Consider the following 12,934-nt stretch of genomic DNA (forward strand, 5'->3'; position numbering starts at 1 on the left):
TAATCTCATGCATAATCAGAGTTTACTGTTAAGGGAGTGTCTTGCGTGTATTTTGTGAACGTGAGCGTCTCTTTTATCATAAACCGTTTTGACGCGTGTGCAGCAGGCACTTATTTTGGCAAAACACATGATGCACATGACGCAACAAACACATATTTTGAAAACACAAGCAACATACATGACGCTCTGAACACTTATTTTGAATTTGCCTCCTTGGAAGAGCAGTCACGAGCCGCCACTGGTATTTTTTTAATCTATGCTAAAAACTCAGTCCTGTTACTTTCAGTCCTGTTACCAAAATGCCTCCATGCTCCATTAAGAAGCCATGTTAAAAAAAATAAACTAGTTACCTGAGATTGACCAATACTCATTTTGAAATTAAAATATGTGTGTTACTAGATTTAAAAAAAAATATAAAAAATGGCACAGATTTGGTGGAATGGCCCTTAAACACTGTAAAAACTCCTTGTTGCACTTACATTTGTAAGTTTAAATACATTTAATTTATTTACTAGTAATTTATAAAACATAAAGTTAATAAAAACTTAAATTAATTTAACTTTATTTAAGTGCAACAAGGATTTTTTTTACAGTGTATGTGTCTGTATGTTTGCATGACAGTCTGTCCATTTGTCTGTCAAAAAAATTTGTGTATTATAGTAAAAATCATAGGGGAAAGGCAAATGTTCTACTTCATCTGATAATGATTAAAAGGCCAATATTTTGTTTATAAAAGCCTTCCAAAATAATATTAGCACCATGTTGATTATTATAATAAATGTTTTATTATTGTATTGGATATCTTTCTATGTCTTAAGGAGCACGTGAGAATATGTTCTACTTCATCTGTATGATGATATCCGCTCCTGTTCCCGATACAGGACAGGGGAGATTGGGGCGGAGACCTGTTTGTACTGCTTTGTAAGGCACTGGTCCGCCTCATCGCTCACGGATACCCATCAGGAGGCAGTATATCCTGTAATGCAGTACACTGGAGCTGCGCTTTCCATTAGCCACGTTTCTTTCTGGTTGTTAAATCAAAGATCCTCACTTTAACGAGGGTGACGGGTTCGAGTTGGTAAAACGGAGGTGAACCTGCTATAAAGAAGTGGATCTGGACGGGTTCGTACAGCCTCCCTCTCTATAACTACTACAAAGGGAGTGAACGGAGAGAGTTCCGCTGCGTAACCGACACCGAGCATCGCTCCGCACGTTCCTTCAGCCGTCAGAGACAGAAAGCATGAGGAAAAACAGAAGGAACTGAGCGCCTTTGTGGGAAAATGTGGGATTTTTGGTCACGTTTTGAAATGGCGTTATAAGACGAAGCGCCGAGTGTGTTTCTGTGCGTTTTTGGACGCGCTGACAGCCCGTGTGTGTTACGCGCCGACTCGCCAAAGGTAAGTTTGCCACCTCTCGTACAAATACAGCTGGGTTATTGTGACATTCAGTTTAATATGTTTCGCTATAAAGTGACGTCACAATGCAATGAAACGAATTGTATGGATTTAAAATGTTATTGTGTGGCAGTTTATTGTGAACGCGATGGGGGAGGAAAAGACATTTGATACCGTCATTAAGTCAGTCGGCGGACCTCCAACTGTTGCCTTTTTCTGTTTAGTTAAAGTTTATGGGTGAAATTGAACATGATTTTGATCAAAGTAGTTACACTGTCGATGGCAGTTTGTAGCGGTGGATATAAGTTGGCAAACGCGCAGTGCGGGTTTATAAAACGGACACCCTGTGCCAAAATAACGTTACATTCAAATCTTTACGCACAAGGTTCGAGTGAGGCAACAAACGCTTTTATCGCAAAACAAACTATTGTTTCGTTTAAGCAATGCAATGCGATAGTATTAAAGCAAAACATCCGCACTTTCTTTGTATGTCTTGCCACGTTCGCAGCACAATAAAAGCGCTCTTCTCCGAGAGTGTATTTGATGAGAAAATCACTTTATCGTTATCTAAAGGAGTGATGCGCGTTATTCTGTAAAACTTGAATGTAAAAATAACGTTCACAAAATCATGTGAACCCACCACCGTCAGATATTTTGACACAAACAGAGAGCGCGTGTTTCTGTCTGTGACTGCTCGCCTGTAATAAAGAAAGTGCGCGCTGCGTACTCAAGATTGCAATAATTACAGCGTGACCACCAAGCCTTCGTGGAGTGGACATTCGTGTTTTCATAAGCTTGGTGTTCATTCAGTCGGAAAAATTGTTAACATACGGGGTTTAAAGGTGAAGTGTACTGAATTTCTTACACTTGTGGGCCCAAATCGTTTCCAGAGAGACTGTAAAACCATTCTTGGAGGATCATAAATGCCACAATATGTCATAATTAAACTCGTACAATTCCAAAAGGTGCATGGATGGGTAAGATGCTTATTATAATTAGCATATATTAAAACAAACCATATGAATGCGCATTTATATATTTTACTTTAGAATATATGCAAAGTACAGAGAAATGCACTCATATGTCAAACATGATGCTGTATGATACAATAACAGCTGTACAAAAAAAGTTACATAGTGAATGGAAATTAAACCAAACCTTACTTTATGACGTCACAGAATAGAATAATGAGGTAATCACTGTGTGCGTGACGTCACTGTCTATTACAATGCAGTGATTGAAACACTAACAATCGCCTCTAACAATGCTCTCTATTTTGTGATGCGAGCCCGTCATTACCTCTCGTCATCGTCTGCTAGTGAACGGTGGAGGGAGAGCAGAGCTCTTACTGTATAATTGAGCTTCATTCATGTTTGTTTTCCAGCCAGGTCTGCATAGTGTTGCTGCATTAAATGCAACCGGCAAAAAATAGCTTGCGTGGACTCTTAGCCCTTCTGTCCAGATGTTCCTCAAATCCATTGAGAGTCAAATTGAGCTCCGGGAGGGAAGATCTTTGCATTGTTGTGTTACAATGGACTCACATCCTTCCTTAGTCAATAGTACCTAATTCTGACAAGCACAGAAACATTCCCATACAGGGTTTGCTAGATTGGCAGGATGAATTCAAAGGGACAGAGAAAGACAATTGCTTTTCTGGCATTCAAACAAATGTTTAATCTAAAGTGTTAAAAGTAAACACTTTGATACCAGTATCTAATATAGACTCTTAATCCTGAATTTAATCCAACTCTTAAAGGGATAGTTTACCAAAAAGTTACAATTTTGTCATTAACATCACTGGAGATCTGGGGCACCATTGACTTTCATAGTAGGAATTAAGAATACTAAGTGAATGGTGCCCCAGATCTGTTTGGTTATTAAAATCTTGCATGCAAAGAAATGTATGCATGGAAGTAAATTATCACAGAATTTTCATTTCTTGGTGAACTATCCCTTTAAAACACCGCTGTAGATGCCATCAAAATAAACTCTGATGCTACCTGAGCTTCAAACGCACATCGTAATGTCAAAAGCATATAGATTTGCACAGTGCCTGTACTGATTTAACAAGCCTCTCTTCTAAGCTCTCTAAACCCTTAGAGCTCTCACTATCTGCCCCTGCAGGAGCTCCTATCATATGAATGAATTATTGGATTACAGCCTTGACATCACAAAACAAATGTTCTGTCTTGTTACGATCAGCATCGCGCAATTTTGCCTGGCTGCGTTGCGCACGAAAACACAATTAGCACCGACGCGACGGCCTCCACGAACCGCTTCTGTTTTCCGAAACGACGGAAATCGATCTGCAATTGCAAAACTTTCACCTTGCGTAACGCCGTCCTCATCCCCTGGCTTATTGAAAGTGCTCCCTATTCAAGCCACACAAGGGTTATTTGTCCTCTCTCTGCTGGGAGTTGATGTGATGTAGCCGCGCATATTGACCTTTCGACTAGACCCCTTATTATTTTCCATCACCGCATGCTGCTGTGTATGCCGGTCCCTGCGTCCACCTGTATTTGTAATGCGGTGAATGGTGCTCCAGGTGTGAGGCGTGTAAGGTCATGCAGTCAGGTCACGAGTCCGTGGTCCAGAGTGGACGCAGGCGGAGTAAAACCAGCAGGGTCTGGAGATGGACACAGGTGATGTTTAGATAAGAGGATGAGAAGTGCAAATATAAGAGAGTTTGTGTTGGTTTGAGACTCGAGAGTGTGTGTTTATAGAGGTGCAGCATGTGTTTTAAAGCAATAGGAGGCTTTTTCAGTGCATAGTGACCACATCTGTTCGTCTTGATCATTGATTCGGTGAATCGAACTCAGGAACCACATTACGGAACGGATCGTTGATTCGAGATGGTTCTTTGCAATAGACCTGCTGATGAGGTTCACAAATAGGACCGAATGATTTGTTCAGCTCAGTGACTCAATGATCTGGTCACAGCAGTAAACAGCTCACAGGAGGGCCAGATTTGCAGTCATGTGGACTTCTAATGGTGCCTTTTTGGAAATAGATAGCTGTGGGTGCTTTGAACAGAAATTGTATTGAAAAACCTGCATAAGAGATACTAAAAAATGTATACAGTAAAGTTTTGAACGTCATTAGGGGTTAATAAACCCCCAATAATGCAAAATTCCTCAAAAAAGAGTCAAAGTGGTCCTTAGGTGTCACCAAGTCAGTAACATTTTAAATAGGTACTAGTATGTACCTTTAAGGTACTAATATGCACCCTTTGGTACCAATATGTACCTCTGAGGTACAAATAGGACCACTTTTGGTGTACTTTTTAAAAAGGGACCTTTTTTTCTGACAGTGTAGTGTGTTTTTCCGCCATCCCCCATTATGTTTACACATGCCGAAATGATGTGATGCTGTGTGTCTGACTAAGTGTGTGTTTGTCCATGTGTGTGCGCAGCTGTGGACCAGAGGTGGTGAAACACAACCACACCGAGCCGTGAAAGTGATACAGGCATGACTGTTTCCCATTCACACACGCATACAAATCAGGTTCCCATAGACAAAGACATTAAAAATACATTGTTCATCAACGCACGAAGCAGTCTTGATAGCGGTTCATTCTGCCCCGCTTTGCATTCTTCACCTCGGGGCTTGTTCTGCTAATACGGATCCATCAGGCCAATTCAACGTTTTTTATGAGCCACATATGGATGGCCACGAAAAGGGGAAAGGTGGAGAGCGTAGGCCCTCTCGTTTGCTAGCAAATGACCGATATCGACCATCTGCTATTTTAGTGTCCTTCGCTGCAGGCCACGCTAGTGATTTTTTCAAGCTGTGCTGTTTTTTGTTTATGCATGAGAGCGTCACGTGACCGCACGTCTTCTTATCCTGTTGGTCATCGTGATGTCTTGATTTAGGGTCAAAAAGTCCTGGCAGACACAGGTAGGAGCTGGATTGCATTAAAAAGCCGATATTTTTCTTTTGTGTCAGCCGTTTTGAAAAGACCTGGTGTTTATAAAAATGTTGTTTAGAAGAGCAATCACGAGTCTTTGCTTCCCTTTTCGTTTTTTTTTTTTTGTCCTGACGTAGCGTTAGTTATTGCATTTGGCTTCATATCCCACTTTACCTGGAATTCGTGCAAGAGAGTTTTTCATTACAAAATGCATTTTCATTAAAATTTCCATTTGCTTAAGTGCATTATCACTCACGGACAGTTTGGACGGTGAATCTAGCTCAAGCCGTAATGTAAACGTGGCAGTGTTTTAGATCCATCTGTGCAGATAAGCAGTTGGGGGCGTTCGGTTTTTTTCTCCAGTTTAGCTTTATGGTTTGTATTATTAGTGCTCAGCTGCTTGTTAAGGCGAGGATTTGAGGATTTGAACAAACGCCTAATCCTGAGTATTAAACTGTACCACGTAACTTATCCGGCACCGTCTGTGTTACGGACAAGAGTGATACCTCAAATCATGCGGTTTGTTTGACGTGATGTGAAGTATTATTTTCCTAAGCTGTAGGACTTATGACTTCCACCTTGTGGATGATAAAATGTACACAAAAAAAATAACAGGCTTACTTTGAAAATGGAATCTAAGTCATATCTACTGACCAGAATATCAGATTTGGAGACAGTAAGCTACACTTGCTACACCATGCCAAAGAAAAATGAGTTTCAGCTGTATGGACCCAGAAAAAAACTCCAAAGAACTAAAGAAAAGGTTCTTTAGTGGACTGATTGTTTCTTGGAGGAACCAAAAATGGTTCTTCTATGACATCACTGTAATGAACCATCAGTAGCATCTTTATTTTTAATATTGTAGCTAGTGGTGGAGCGATATGGGTTTTGATGGCCGATATGAAGACGATATTAAAGGGGCGATTTCACAAAACTTTTTTAAGATGTCAAATACATCTTTGGTGTACCCAGAGTACATATGTGAAGTTCTAGCTCAAAATATTTTATAGATAATTTATTATAGCATGTTAAAATTGCCACTTTGTAGGTGTGAGCAAAAATGCACTGTTTTAGGTGTGTCCTTTAAAATGCAAATGAGCTGATCTCTGCACTAAATGGCAGTGTGGTGGTTGGATAGTGCAGATTAAGGGGCGGTATTATCCCCTTCTGACATCACAAGGGGAGCCAATTTCAATTACGTATTCCTTTACATGCTTGCAGAAAATGGTTTACCAAAACTAAGTTACTGGGTTGATCTTTTTCACATTTTCTAGGTTGATAGAAGCACTGAGGACCCAATTATAGCACTTAAGCATGGAAAAAGTCAGATTTTCATGATATGTCCCCTTTAAAAATATATCATCATAGAAACTGAGAAACATACAAACAATTAGTGAAATTTATGCAATATTCTCTTAATTTAAAAAAAAACTTTTAATGAGGTAAAAATTATAATGAGGTTAAATAATTACTGCTTATAGATTAAGATAACATTTATAATTAATGGCAAAAATAGTATTTAATTCCTTAATATTATCAAATTAATTGAATTATTATACTTAACTCAGTTAGAGGTTGTTTCACCTTTTTAAAGTTAAAAATATATTAATAGACCAAAAAAGATTTTTGTCTGTTCTCCTGTTTTGTCTTTATAAAAGCGATAAAAACACGACAATTGCACAGCCTAAGTTATATATTTGCTTATTTTCAGATAAATCGGCCTCGGCAATATATTGGTGGACCTTTAATTGTAGCAATGCACAAGCAACCACCCGTACACTTTTTTGTATGTCCATAGCAACAAGTTAAATATCACAGAGAACACCCTAGCAACCACATGGCAACAAGCAAGCATTTTGGGTTTTTTTCAATATCTATCTCATTTTGTGTTATTTTCCCCTTGAACATAATGCCTTCCCGTGTGACTCGCACACCGGACCATTAGCACCAGGAAACAAGCAGAGGAATAAACATTCATGCACGCTAGCATTCACCAACACGCACTCGTTCTGGGAGTAAGAAACAGCACATCATAAAAGTGCTTGTTTGTTGCCGCAGGGATAGAAACGGTCAGGGAATGAGCTCCACAGCTGGGTTCGGCCCCTTCCCTTACCCCCTTCCCCTCCCTCAGGAGATTTGGCTACAACCCCCCCACCCTCGCACTTCCCTTCTCAGTGCCCGGACCACCCCAAGACTGCTGCCTCCTGGTGTACAGCGGCTTCTCTGCCCATTTGTAGAGCTATCAGAGGGCTGCCAACACAGATCTCCCAGATGTGCAAAACTCACAGGATGGTAACAAACAATAGCGAGGCTGTTGGACCATTAGACCCTGGAGAGAGAGAAAGAGAGAGAGAGACCATCCCCCTTCTCTGCAGGACGACCTTTAACCTTGAATCGCTACATGCTGCACACCTCCTACTGCGTCTCTTATATACTGCAACACCAGCTCTGTCACTCAGAAAGAGAGAGAGATAGAAAGTACATAGTGAGGTCCAGCAGTTCAAACTTTATATTCAGGACTCAAAATCGATATAAAAAGAGACAAGAACTAAATTGTGTTTTATTTAAGTATCAGTGCACAGATGTTTGTCCTAAAATTGTTCAGGAGACATAAACAAATGTGACTATTGTTAAAATGCATTACAGCTGTAAAATTAAGTAAAACAATGGATGTGATTTGGCAAATCTGAACCCCATTTGTGACATTGTTAAAGGGATACTCCAGGCAAATATCAAAATTACCACATGATTTACTCACCCTCATGCAATTCGAGATACACGTGTCCATCATCTTTTAGGGGAACACATTTGGAGTTATTTTAGTAAACATCCTTCCTCTTCCAAGTGTGTAATGTGAGAAAACAGTGATCAGGGAACAACTTCTGACTTTAAAGGGATAGTTCGGCCAAAAATGATATTAAACCCATGATTTACTCACCCCCAAGCTGTCCGAGTTGCATATGTCCATAGTTTTTCAGACAAACACATTTTCGGATATTTTAGAAAATGTTTTAGATCATTCAGTTGATTAAATGTAATGTTAGGGGATCCACGACCTTCAAGTCCAAAAAAAGTGCGTCCATCCTTCACAAAATAAATCCAAACAGCTCAAAGGTCTTCTGAGGGTAATCCGCGCGGTGTTGTTGTAGAAATATCCATATTTAAAACTTTATTAACGAAAATAAATACCTTCCAGTAGCGCCGCCATCTTAGTCGCGTCCGCATTCAGGATGAGAGCTTACGCAGACTACGGAGGCTACTCTGCTGCTGCTCTGTGCCCCCGCCCTCCGAATTTGTCATACGTCATTAAGAAAAGTGCGTACACTACGCTAATACTCTCTCCTGAATACAGAGGAGTCTAAGATGGCGGTGCTACCGGAAGGTAGTTATTTACATTAATAAAGTTTTAAATATGGATATTTCTACAACAACACCGCGTGGATTACCCTCAGAAGACCTTTGAGCCGTTTGGATTTATTTTGTGAAGGATGGATGCACTTTTTTTGGACTTGAAGGTCGTGGACCCCGTAACATTACATTTAATCTATTGAAAGATCTAAAACTTTTTCTTAAATATCCGAAAATGTGTTTGTCTGAAAAACGATGGACATATGCAACTCGGACAGCTTGGGGGTGAGTAAATCATGGGTTTAATATCATTTTTGGCCGAACTATCCCTTTAAACCCTAAAAAAGTGTATTCATCCTTCACAGAGGTTATCCTCATGGCTTCAAGGAGTCCAAGATGGCGTTGTTACCGGAAGCTAGTTATTATAAGTTATACAATTTAAAAATTTGATATTTTTCTCATAAAAATCGATCGAATACCCTCAAAAGACTTTTATTAACCTCTTGGATTACCTCTGTGATGGATGAATGCAACTTTTTAGGTAGGTCAAAAGTTGTTCCCTGATCCCTGTTTTCTCCCATTATGAGCTTGGAAAAGCAAGACATTTACTAAAATAACTCCAAATGTGTTTGTTTGAAAGATGATGGGCACATTTATCTCAGATTGCTTGAGGGTAAGTAAATCATGGGGTAATTTTTATATTTGGCTGGAGTATCGCTTTAAGGTCTCATCTAAAGCTTCAATGGAGACATTAATGAGATTTTAAGGTTTTTGGCATTAAAGTGTTAAAAATTTCATTCGTTGCAAAAAAAAAATATTTAGTGTATTTAGTATAATGCAATGTGTTTGCATGGTTTATGGTTCAAAAACACATTATTTTCCACATACCGTACATTTTTGTAGCTCCAGATATCCTGCCTTCCTCGAACGCATTGATTTTGTACAAAACTCATCGATCTGAAAAGCGCGGTGTCTCTGATTGGCCAGATAATCTGTACAATGTGATTGGCCTGAATACCTCTGACGCCAACCGGAAATATGTCGCTCCTTACCATGTTTGAAAGATTCGCTCACAATGCAATGCTAACAGGAGTTAATTACAGGCTGTAAGTCCATGCGGGAGGAATTATGATAATGTCGGTCTTGTCTACATCACCAATCCCAGGAAGTAAACTGTTGCCTACAATCCGTGTCTTTGTTGTAGTCCAAGAAAAGAGATTTACGTTGGAGATGCTAACTCGCGTCATTGTTTACTTTGGGGTTTGTATCTTTTGCATATCGTTAACATGTACGAATACACACTTACACACCAAAGGAAATGTAAAATTGTGAATCGTACAATAGTTGACCTTAAAAAATATCTGAGACGAAGGAGACTAAGCACCTTAGTTCTCATCAATGTCAAGGTTATATACCTGTAATTGATGCATTTTCTTGATTCTTTCTTATGCACTGTACAAAATTATATGTTGGTTCAACTTAAAAAAGTAAGTTACCTGCTTGCCTTAAAGGAATAGTCTACCCTTTTGCCATATTAAACTATGTTATTACCTCAACTTAGATGAATTAATACACATGTATCTTTTTTCAATGCGTGCACTGTACAGCGCGTCATGAATGTGTTAACATTTAGCCTAGCCCCATTCATTCCTATGGTACCAAACAGGGAAGCCACCAAACACTTCCATGTTTACCAGTAAGTATGGTGCCACAAAATATAACTTTTTTTTGGTACCATAGGAATGAATGGGGCTAGGCTAAATGCTAACACATTCACAACGCGCTGTACAGTGCACGTATTGAAAAAAGATAGGTATGTATTAATTCGTCTAGGTTGAGGTAATAACATAGTTTAATATGGCAAAAGGTTAGACTATTACTTTAAAAATGAAAATAAAAAAAATAAACGTTGACACTATATTTTTACACAACTTTTGAATCAACTAACATTTTTAAGTCAAATCAACTCAAAATTTTAAGGTAACCAGGTAACTTTCTTTAAGTTGAACCAACAAATATTTTTCTACAGTGACTTATGGAGATAGAAGAGGAACACAACAAAAATGTTCAACTTAATAAACAAATGATTGTGTTTCATTCTTTGATCCAACCAAATAACAAAACTGCATATTGGAAGCATTTTTCGATCCTTGTACTCCACTGCAGCTAGAAATGAAGTAGGAACCAAATTTAAATTGAAAGCTAAAATTGAAAATCAAACAGCGAGAGAGGGAGAGCACGTCTGGCATAAAAAGAAAGTGAGAGAAGATGATTTTTTGTCCAGGAGAGGCCAGAGAGAGAGAAAGTAAACCCGTAAACGCTGGACCTGAGAAACGGAGATAACGGCAAACCAGCAGACGGCAAATACAGCATCAATCTCCTCCGTCTCTCAGGGTCTCTCCATCTCTTTTTTCCCCTCGCTCCTTGTGCCGAGTGCTCCTGTGTGTTTGTAATAGACTCTTTCCACGTGCTGCCTTCGCTCTCTCTCTGTGATTCGCTTCAGCTCTATTTCACCTCTCCAGCACACATGGAACAGTTTATCTAGAAGCTTATTTTTTGCGCCTATTAAGTTCCTGCAGTGAGCAAAAAGTCGGAGTGAGAAAAACTCTTTATTACGATTGCATGGCATCGCGGCGAAAAAAATAAAATGGTAAGAGAGAGAAACCCCCCGGTAAGCCACAGCTTTGCTGCGCGTGAGAAAATCAATAAAGCACCTTTTTAAAAGAGGTTGACGGTTAATGGAGAAAGACGTGTGGGAGAAACCAACCAAGTCCCACGGTTACCTTCCGGCCCTTTTTTGTTTCCCCCCATACTTCAAGTCAAGCAGATGATCTTCACCAAGCACAACAGAATTGTATTGCTGGTATGGCATTATTGTTATCGATGTGTGATTTCTGTATTGACTGCTGTATTGATTATAATGGGATGAGTGCTGTTTTGTTGGATAAAATATTTTTGTAGTACTACCTTGCATTGTAGATGTTTCACTGACTAATAGGAGTCATCACAATGCAATGCAATACAATGGAAAGATCTTGGTTTTGTTGTGCTGCATGATTAAACTAGTTTGCATCACACTTTTTCTTTGTTTATTAAAATGGGAGAAATCTGGTTGCATCATTTTGTGAAGATTAAAAGCGAGTGATGCAGTTTTGCTTGCAGTGTCGATACAATAAACGAGTGTGATGCTTTTTCTCTCTGTCTCTCTCTCTCTTCTTCTCTCTCTAAGCTGTTAAATGTGTGCTGATTAAATTCGCACAATCCAAGCACCTCCCCCCTCCCATTGGGAGCTTTTATTTAATTAATAACACAGGCTTACCATTAAAACACTTACCGCAGGTGTGTGTATAGGTGTTTGTCTGGCAGTATGATTCCCACGGCTGGCACGTTTGTGATCACCGTGTGTGCACTCGTATTATGCGGTGGACTTCTCCTGCCAGCGCTAACAAAGCGGTATTGTGCGAGTGGCTATTGTCGCTGGTTAAGCTATGTTAAGGGCGGTCATGGGCGATCTGCAGTTCTTTACTCGTGCAAGTAGAGATATCAGTTACATATTGGCGTGGGATAAGTGAAGCAGGCTGGAGTATCTTAATATATATTATGCAGTGAAAATCCATATCGCTCATATCATTTGACCATTACGAGTGTGAGAGGGTATATTTTTAAACCAGGTTCGAACACAGGAACAGGGAAAATAAATTAATGAGATACAATTATTTTTGTATCTGTTAGTGCTGCAGAATACTGAAAATGTGATACTTGGTAAATAATGCAATACACTATGCAAAATGCGACACGATAAAGCTTAAACTTTGCAATACAATAGGGATGCATGGCAATTAATCTAGAGCATAATAAAAGTTTTTGTTTACATCACATATGTGTTTAAACTGTGAATAAAATATAAAAATATGAATATAATATATAAATATGCACACATGCATGTATAATTTTAAGAAAAATATATATTAAGTATTTATATTTTATATATAATAATTTATACATAAATATACAAATGTATATACACATGTAAACATTTCTTAAATATATGCATGCATGTGTGTGCATTTATCTATACAAAGTTATTATATATAGTTCACACACATATATAATGTAAACAAAAACTTTTATTCTGCTATAGACTAATCGTTATGCATCCCTATAGTACAATAAAATATACTTCAACTGAAAATTTTATAATAATGTTTAATTTTATCTGGGAAAAGAAACGCTTGCTCTCTATGTCCCATCAGTCTCTTTGCTATCTGCATCTAAATCTATCTAA

General features: G+C 38.8%; 1 protein-coding gene across 3 annotated transcripts in view; it reads left to right on the forward strand.

Annotated features, from left to right (window-relative positions):
* The first annotated feature begins 923 nt into the window (after positions 1-923).
* sema4c (sema domain, immunoglobulin domain (Ig), transmembrane domain (TM) and short cytoplasmic domain, (semaphorin) 4C) overlaps positions 924-12,934 on the forward strand; it is a 70,877-nt gene continuing 58,866 nt past the window's right edge. For all 3 annotated transcript variants that reach the window (XR_010526788.2, XR_010526787.1, XM_065250863.1), the window contains exon 1: positions 924-1,397. The gene's annotated coding sequence lies outside the window, so the exon portion shown is untranslated. The remainder of the gene's footprint in view (positions 1,398-12,934) is intronic.

Source organism: Paramisgurnus dabryanus, chromosome 5 (genome assembly GCF_030506205.2).
Source record: "Paramisgurnus dabryanus chromosome 5, PD_genome_1.1, whole genome shotgun sequence".
NCBI lineage: Eukaryota > Metazoa > Chordata > Actinopteri > Cypriniformes > Cobitidae > Paramisgurnus > Paramisgurnus dabryanus.